Here is a 10,295-nt window from a genome sequence, read left to right on the forward strand (position 1 = left end):
TGATCATCCAGCCTACAGGACAGTCTTTGTTACTGCAGATGACTTTTGTCGCTTTCCAACAGCAACAATGCCAAAAAGCCACACCCACCTTACCATGATTTCTGTTATTAGTGTAAACTCAGAGGTGCTCAACACAGGACTGCTTCACAGAATCTATAAGAACTGGTTTAGTAACTGCGTGACCAATGGCAACAGTCTCCAACAGCAATGTCTCTTCTGTCGCCGGGGGAAAAAAATAATAATGTTCAAATGATTTGGCTAAGATGAGAAACGTTGGCTAATGAAATAACGTGTTGAGGTGATTGTGGCATAGTCCTGACAGTTTATGCTCTAAAACTAGCTCTGCTGTGCAATCAAAAATGAAAATGTTTTTTTTCACAAGTGGAATCTTAAGTATTTCTTTATGAATGTTTTCATTCGTGCAGTCCTACCACGTCTAAGCAGTTATTATAAAATCGGCTGGAAAAAAGTGTGGTTTTCTGTGATAAACAAATCAAAACATGGAAGAGGTCATGAGCAATAAGAACACTGCCACATCCCACAAAACCCACTGGGACATCAGACTGCTCCAAAAATCTATTTATACTGAGGCAGGAATGTAGACGGTCTCTCCAAAGTCCATGTGGTCCTGTCCAAAAAATAAGCTCAAAGCACTAACCTGTATGAGCTACCTAATTGCTGATGGCTGCTTACTTGGTCCAGGGTTTCCTAGCATGTGTGTGATGGGATCTGAAGACCAGAAAGGAACTGAAGCAATCATATATAGACTGTGTGCGCAATTATTAAGCAAGAGAGTATTTTGACCATATCATCATTTTTATGTATATTTTCCAACTCCAAGCTCCATATTCCAGAACTGCAACCTACCTGGAGTGCCCATAAGTATAAAGTGTTGAGTACTCAGAGACATGGCCACGGTATGGAAGGCGGAAACCCAACCACCACTGAACAAGACACATAAGGTGATACCTCAAGACTGGGTCAAGAAATATCTGAAGACAGATTTTATGGACTGGTTTTATGGACTAATGAGATGAGAGTGTCTCTTGACGGACCAGATGGATGGGCCCGCGGCTGGATCAGTAACGGGCACAGAGCTCCACTTCGACTCAGACGCCAGCAAGGTGGATGTGGGGTACTGCTATGGGCTGATATTATTAAAGATTAGCTAGTTGGACCTTTTCGGTTTGAAGATGGACTCAAAGTCAACTTCCAAACCAGCTGTCAGTTTTTAGAAGACACTTTCTTCAAGCAGTGGTACAGGGAAAAGTCTGGATCTTTCAAGAAGACCATGATGTTTATGCAGGACAATGCTCCATGGCATGCATCGAAGTACTCCACTGCGTGGCTAGCCAGTAGAGGACTTAAAGATGAAAGAGGACTTAAAGATGAAAGGCCCCCTGCCTCACCTGACCTCAATCCTTTTGAGTACTTGTGGGTACAGCACTCTGAACAGTGTCTGAGAGGCTGTGGTTGCTGCCACACAAAAAGTCGATCATCAACAGATTAAGAAACTGACTCCATGAATAGAAGACTAAATTTTTGAATAGAAGGGTGGTTATATCACTGATATATATATATATATATATATATATATATATATATATATATATATGTTTATTTGTAAATTTTGAGTTAATAATAAGTTATTCTTACTTTAACAGATGAAAATCAACAAGGGAGATGGGAAAATTTCCATTTTTTATTTAGTTGCATAATAATTCTGCACACTAATAGTTGCCCAATAAATTATGCACACATAGATATTCTCCTAAAAAAGCCAAAACCTCACTTTACTTAACATTTTGGATTAACCCAGAGCACTGTAGTTGTTCAATAATAAAATGAATCCTCGAAAATACAACTTGCCTAACTGGGCACACAATGTAATAGAAGGTTAATCTATTTTGTACCATTTAAATGTGCACAAAATACAACATATCAGAATTGGTATAGGTAGGTCACTGATGTAACGTTGGCTTTCTTTGAATTGAATGAATTGTTGTTGCAGCATTGAGGTTAAGAACTCATCTACACAGTCAAAACTTTAGAACTGTTTAAATGAATGAGCTCCTGTAATGATCTTGAAATCTGAATATCAACTGTTTCACTTCCTAGAGCTTCTTAATTACTTTGCTTGCACACCTGTTGAAAGACCCAAAATGGCCCGATTGTCAGGAACTTGGTGTACCTCAACAGAATTTTGTCAACCTCTATATTTACTACTGAGGTACATTGGAGTTATACATATCTCAACGCAATTTTTGTCTTCTGTTAGCCAGCCCCCCTTTCTGATCAATGTTGGCGAGATATTTTTTAAGTGGCAGTTCACTTTCAATTCAGCGATTATAGTGGTATGTCTGAAACTCCAACAACACCTTCACTACCACGTCAGAGTTACTTTTGTGCAGGATCTGCCACCCAAATAATGTCCAGTTAACAGTGGTCCAGTACTCAGTAATGCACCAGTGAGGAATGGGATGGAGCATAGCTGCCCTGTGCATGGCAACACTCTGCTTAATAAAGCAGCCAGTAAATTTACCTGCAAGCTGTGTGCCAGAGCAAGAACTTTCCTACATTTGGCAAATAAGATGCCCTTTTGGGGACTAAAGTGCAGTTATAACCCTGAAAATAAGCTTTAGAATATATGACCACATATTATAAAATCTTATGGTTTTTACTAGTGAACTACATGCGTGTTTAAGCAGAACAAGCAGATCTGTGAGGTGGCAGGAAAGGAAGAATGATTTATGATCAACTAACTGCGGTGGTTCAGAGACGCGTGCTCAGTGCCGCTCTCAGTCAAGGTGAAATGGTACTGGGGATAGCTCTCTTTCTTGTTTTTTTCATTCTCTTTCACATGCTCATTAAATGTGTTAATCATCAAGGTGCCTTACCAAAGACAGAGAGACAAAGTGAAAGAGAGAGAAGATGGAATTTTCCACTGACACATGAAGAGCAGCTAATCTGATATAACAAATCTCAAATGTCATTCTCTCTGTACCCCACCAACCTCTCTCTCTCTCTCTCTCTCACACACACACACACACACACACACACACACACGGTGGCTGTACTGCAGTGATAGAAATTGCCTAATTTGCACAAATGCAATCTCTAATTCTACATGTTAGAGAGCTGGGATATTCCACAATTTATTATTATGTTTATTACTACATGCTCCATTGCAAATAGTTAGTCTGCAGCACATTATCATAGACAAAAAGGGTTTTTTTTAATGCAGTTGCATGTTAGAGTAACTAAGGATTTAGGAGTTACTTTATACAGAGCACTGGTCGTACAGTAACGTCCTGATAAAGGTAATAATTGATTATTTAGCTGACACTGCAATATTTGTTCTCAGCTAAAGTGCAATATCACTTGATCAGTGTTTATGTTGCATATAATTCACTTTTTTTTATTTGACTCAGTATGATCTAACATACATGTAGGGTCCAGTTCCTTCACAGTAGGACTAGATGATGACACCATTCCAAACCTGGCCCCTTTATGTCCTGTTCTTGATCATATGGTTTGCACAGAATTAGCAGTGATTTATCGACGGAAGGCCCAATATTTGCTATTTGTTAACATTTATGCCTTCATGCTGCACCAAACCATTAAACAGTATCTGCAAAGAAAATGATTCTCACCTCAGTGCTCTGTAACACTAAGCAAAAGGGAAAAGGGAGTGTTTCACTGTAACACAGCACACATTCTAATGGGACAGTTTAGTTACAGTGACCACCCTGATCAGAAGAGTGTGACAGCTAAGTCTGGTGATCATTAACCCTGTTTTCCTCTACTGGCCACTGTAACTAAAGAAGTGGATTAATAACCTGAAACTCAACTCCCACTGCCTATTTAATTAGACCCTCCTACATAAATACTAACCATAACCTTCATGATATTCAAACTGAAAAGCTGCATTTGAAGATCAAAGAATTAGAATCTTGTCAAAATGTCTCATGCTTTGACCGCATGACAATTATTAACCAAATTATCAAACACCGTTCAAAACATTTTTAATCTCTAATGCAGTGTAAGAAAACAACTTGAAATAGTGGAAATGGTAGATTCTGGGCTGACACAGATAACATAAAAGTGATGAGGCTTTTGGTGTAATATTAGCACATATATGTATGAACAATCCTAATGAGCAAACAGTACTTTTCCACCAATTGCTCTCCCATAATCCTCCTCTTCATGTCCTCTCTCACCTCTCCACACCCTGCCCTCCCCATTCACGCTCTTCTTGGCTGAGATAAGTTTGCAGTGTTGTGGCTGCAGAGTTTCCAGTATACTACCAATCCCAAAGGTGCCGGTCATGCACAAAGGAGGCTGACTGACTAAGACAGTTGTAATGTTTGTTGCTTTCCTCGTGACCGCTGAAAATGTCACACCTTAAATCGACACAATTAGGCTAACAAATAGGCATCCCATGACAGTAGATGAGTCAAGATCACTGGGTTCTTGTAAGATCTGACAATTTATGACCTCAAGATTACGACACGTGGTTTGGCTCACCCAGGTCTGCAGCACATTTAGTATAGGTATGGCTCTGTGTGCGGTCTGCCATGTTAGAATAGCAAGTGGAATTCTCTGAAAGGGGAGAGTGAGAAGAAAATAATTCCATGTCAGAAGCTTTCCCTATTAGCAGGTATGGCATCAGGCCAGGACAACAATGAGCCTTTAGCCAAAAGTATAATTTCAACTATGTCTGTTTTTAAGTGCAATAACATACTCTCTCCTTATTAATGATGAATGCAAAGATCCTTTGATACCACCTGGGGGTCTCAGAGGCACTTTAAACACAAGTATAAACAAATGTCCAGGGAAAATTCACCAGAATTTTGTATGCTCTAACATAGAGGAACAGCATTTAGGTGATGAGAAGACTTGTGCATTTATTGCAGGACATCACAGCCATTTTAGTGGTGCTGCCTTAGACTTCAGCCCTCTGCAGGATTCCGTTTCTGAACACAGACCTCAGGTTGAACCCACTTCCAGACCTGCTGGTGATAGCGGTTTCCAGCCCTTCTTCACTGACATTTCCTCTTCATCCTCAACGGATGTCTGGAATCTGCTGGATTCATTCATTCCTTTTCCCATTCAGATGGTTCTCTGTGGAGTTATTCCATTATAACAGGAATCTCTGGCTCTTCTTGGCACAGATCTACCAGCCACACTTATGAAATTCAGGGAATGATTGGAATCCGTGTTGGGGTTCGTCAGGAAGGGTGTAATTTATAGGGGCAGTGTGGTTGTAACCAGAAGGGCTGGTATGTAGGCTTGCCCAGCTTCCTGCTCTACGCATTCCTGTTTGCCTGGTTCGAACAGGTTAGCATTATGTAATCACTAAGTGATAAAGAAAAGTGTCTTTAAATTCATTGCTATTTTGATTGTTTGGTACTTGAGAGCTGGTCTATCAGAAATACTTAATAATAGTTTTACTTCTATGTTTTGTGTTGAAGGGTTATATTTAAATTATGTAGTCTTTTAATAGTACATTGTTAGCTAGCTAGAAGAAAGTTAATTGTAAAAGAGAATTCAACCGTAATTCCATCAGAGAAACAGGCCCTATGTTAGGGTCACAAACAAGAACTGCAAAAATAAAACACAAAACTAAAAGGTAGTGCAAATGCTTTGAAATGGTAAATGCCAAGAGTTTATATGACATTTATAATATCAGAGCTGAGTGAAGTAAGCTCCTAGATTCTTAACACACAACTTATTATAAAATTAGGTAATACAAATGCAAAACATTGAAAGAAATTATTACAAGTTTTTGTACTTATTGCTGTCCCTGAACTGCTCATGGGACTGAATCATGAGGGAGCATCTCCCACATCTCCACATATGCTTTTTGGACTCACCTCCATTATGCAACAAACACATCACTCATCTCTCGCTCCTGTTTGTCATCACAGCACTAGAGGCACGGTGCCAGGATGCTGTGATATGACTAATTAGCCGGGGACACTTGTGTTAGCATGTTTGTTTTGGAACGACAGTGCGACATTGTTTTTGCCAAAGGCACAAGCAAGACCAGACACTGGTAGACCAACTGCACCAAGGAGGCCATTGTGCCTGGAGTCTTCCAAATCACAAACTTATCTAAGCATCCACACATGCATGTACATATCCAGGCTTACACTCGCCCAAATATATACAACATTAAACATTTCAGTAAATATATCCCTCACTGAATGCCCTTGCTTCTTACATGATAAAGTTCTTAGCTTTAGACAATGGAAGTAGATTGCTGGCCCATTGTAAGAGGGGTGAGGGTTTATTGACTCAATGCTGAAGCCATCTACTGAAATCATGACCAGTTTTGGTAAAGGTGCACTCTCAAGTGTCAAATACCACTTGAACAATGTACGCTCCATCTAGCAGCTTTATCAGCCTTGTACAGCCATAAAACGTTACATGTTTGAGCCACTGGAACCATAATCCATTTCGGAGCACGAGGACACTGACACACCCAGGAAACAACCTTGTTTAATCAACAATCAATACTATAATCATAATCAATCTCTCCGTCATCTCATCAGTTTTAGGAATTTTAAATGAGGAGGTATTTCTTGGTATCCAGGAAAGATGCATTTATGGAACAAAGGCAACTGTACACTGTAACAGGCATAAATAGTAACCCGCAATCATGTGGTAGAAACACCTTAAACATTGAACACTATATTGCTAAAGGAAGGGGCATGATAAGTATGATGCTGGCTTATTGCCCATGACTTCAGACGCAACCAAAGAAACCTGAACATAAAAATGATGAAAAACAGTTTAATGGTCTTACTCCACAATTCAGTATGACAGTTTAGTCTTTTCATGTTTTCTGCAATTATGATGTGTTTAGAACATATCTCTGAAATCCCTTTACATGAACTTTAAGCACAGATTTTCAACACTGGCAAGATGGTAGATTCTTTTCAAAGTGATGTTAATATAACATTAAGAACATTAAAACTTTGTTATGTATCATTCATTTTATGCTATGTATTTTACTTTTAATTGTCAGTGTAACATTTATAATATTGGCATAACTAAACAAAAGTAGCTAATGAAACACAAATTGTGTAATAAACTGTGTAATAAACTGTCCAGGGAAAATGCCACATTGTAGGCATTTCTATTAGTGGCTCTAATGTGTGTGGCAAAGCTGGCACTGATTCATGGGTCTAGAGGCCTGAATTCCTGGCAGACACTAGAGACACTGACCTAACACTGCACTGTTGGAGGTTTACGTGTCCTTGTGGCAATCATAAAACATCAGGCTGCATCAGGACTGTTGCAACACAGCACGTCCATTTCCATGCAGAGTGCAACTCCTGCAAAGCTGCTTAAGTCCTTTAGTGACAGCACCGTATACAGTCACAGAATAAAACCTATCAGTGTATAATGGGTTTGGTACCCAGAGCTCTGATTATGCAAGGGTGGGGTAGTACATTGCATTCACTTTTTGTGCAGAAAAATAATCAAATCTGGCATTATTGGTTATGGAGGATTAGATGAAGAAAAAAGAACATGTCTATGTAATATGTAACCTTGCAAATTTATCTTAACAAGTCCCTTCATCTGCCCCTTTACTGACTAATAGGAAACATTAAAGGTAGTTATTTCAATCCAATTTGACAAGTTGACCATTAACAACCTAGAACTTTCTTAATTTGTCAGCAAAAAGACCTGCTCTTTGACTTAAAATGCAATACCTGATCAACCAAAGCTAGCATGCTTACTCTGTAGGCATTTTGAGCATTATTTGCATAAAGCAAATGTTTTATTCAGCGTGCTGTGAGTCAGCTGTCTCTTAGTATGGCATCAAAGTTGAGAAATAGGAACCGAATGGTGTTTTCAAATGACAGATTAATGTTGGATGTTGAGAAAGAGTTGCTGCTGTTTGTTGCTGGTTCTCTGAGGCCACAATGAACAAAGGGCAGCCCACTGCATCAGTCTAACTGCCAGTACTTTTCCACTGTCTGAAATAGCAGCACCCGCCCATGAGGAGAGAGAGCGCATGAGAGAGAGAGAGAGAGAGAGAGAGAGAGAGAGAGAGAGCGAGAGAGAGAGAGAGAGAGAGAGAGAGAGAGAGAGAGAGAGAGAGAATGTGACAGAGAGAAAGAGTGAGAGGGAAAGGGCGAGAGAATAAGTCAGGGAAAATTGAACCTAAATAATAAATAAGAACAGCACTATACGCAATGCAATATGCAGAATTGCAGCAGCACAGAATTGCACAAAAACAAGCTCTAGTATTCTGTCTGATGACATCCTGTTGATCACAACATTGGTGGGGGGGGGCAAGTTAACTGGGCTGTATGGACACAATTAGGTTACCAGCAGAAGATTGGCACCTTAGAATAGTTGATCTCCAAACAATGTTATTAGTGCCCCCAAATCAACACAAATCACTTCAAATAATATATTTATGAGTATATGGGGATGTCAATCACATCATAAAGGAACTGAAGAATATGCAGTAATCTGTGAGATGTTATGCCTTGATCCGCATCTTGACACAATGAATCAAGAATTCATTCAATTTTGCACTTTTCCAGACACTTCTCCTCAGAGCTTTTTATATGGACTGGAGACATGGGCCAAGGCACAGGTATACTATGCATTATTCTACCTAATACTGCCTATAGTTTACAGCCTTTAAAAATCCCAATTTGATTAACCAAGAATGCTGTCTTTAAACACAATATTTTCCTACATTATAACCACCCAAAGAACTACACACTTCAAGTTGTCTTCTTATGAGAGAGAGCTTGTGCAAATATCCCCCATACTGGTCCCACTGCAAACATCCCACTTTGCTCTGTGTGTTTCAGGATCTGCATTTGGACTGTACCTCCAGTAATGCAAAGAACACACTCCCTGTATACTTATTCATGGATTTTTGGAACATTACACTTATTCTCTCCCTTTCAAGAAACATACACATATGCATCCAATTTCACTGAGATGAAGAAACAAGCGCTGCTATTATTAACGTAATCTGTGCACAAAGCTTTGGGCTGAGTCATAGGGGATAGTCTATATATGAGGTTATGAGGGGAGGAATAAGCTGTATGAGCATTTATGAGTGCATAATAATGCAAAACATTTCACATTCTCTCGCTTCATCCTGTCTTCTTTTATCATAGGGCAATGTGCAAGCTATCAGTGGAAATGTACTGGGGTGACAGACTGACAGGCACTGAGCAACAAAGGAAGAGAGTGGGTGTGACAAACTGATGGGCAGAATGTGTGAGGCAGATGAAAACATGAAAAATGTGAGCATATTGTCTCACATAGACAAAACAGGCTAAAAATACTGAAAACCATTGCTGAAAACCAACAGTTAATCCGCAAGAATACGGCATGTGTGAGTCTGTGCGTGTCTGTGTGAGTATGGGATATGTAGGCCAGTCTTTGACCTACACCCAGCTATGAGAAATGGACATGTCACCCAATGTGATTTAATACAATAATGACCTAAACATGACCGAAAACAAAATCAGCTGAGCACATAAAATGAATGAAAGCTTTAAGCAAGAGTTTCCATTTGGTCACAGATTAACTTGCCCCCACTAAACCTGATCTACTTTTCTCAAGTAAAACTCACTCAACCTGCAGAGGGAAGCCAAGCTATATGTTGTCAAATGTATTCGCTCATCTGCCTTCACACGCATATTAACTTGAGTGACATCCCAATCTTAATCCATAGGGTTTAAAATGATCTCAGCCCACCCTTTGCAGCTATTCAACTCTTCTGGGGAGACTGTCCACAAGGTTTAGGAGTGTGTTTATGGGAATTATTGACCATTCTTCCAGAAGCACATTTCTGAGGTCAGACACTGATGTTGGACGAGAAGGTCTGGCTCGCAGTCTGCGCTCTAATTCATCCCAAAGGCGTTCTATCAGGTTGAGGTCAGGACTCTGTGCAGGCCAGTCAAGTTCTTCCACAGTAAACTCGCTCATCCATGTCTTTATGAACCTTGCTTTGTGCACTGGTGTGTATTCATTTTGGAACAGGAAGGGGTCATCTCCAAACTGTTCCCACAAAGTTGGGAGCATGAAATTGTCCAAAATCTCTTGGTATGCTGAACCATTAGCAGTTCCTTTCCCTGGAACAAAGGGGCAGAGTCCAACTCCTGAAAAACAACCCCACACCATAATCCCCCCTCCACCTTTGCACTTGGCACAAAGCAGTCAGACAAGTAGTTCTCCAGACAACGGCCAAACCCAGACTCATCCATCGGATTGCCAGACGGAGATGTGTGATTTGTCACTATAGAGAA

This window comes from Electrophorus electricus, chromosome 9 (assembly GCF_041902795.1).
Source record: "Electrophorus electricus isolate QZ-2024a chromosome 9, ASM4190279v1, whole genome shotgun sequence".
Lineage (NCBI taxonomy): Eukaryota > Metazoa > Chordata > Actinopteri > Gymnotiformes > Gymnotidae > Electrophorus > Electrophorus electricus.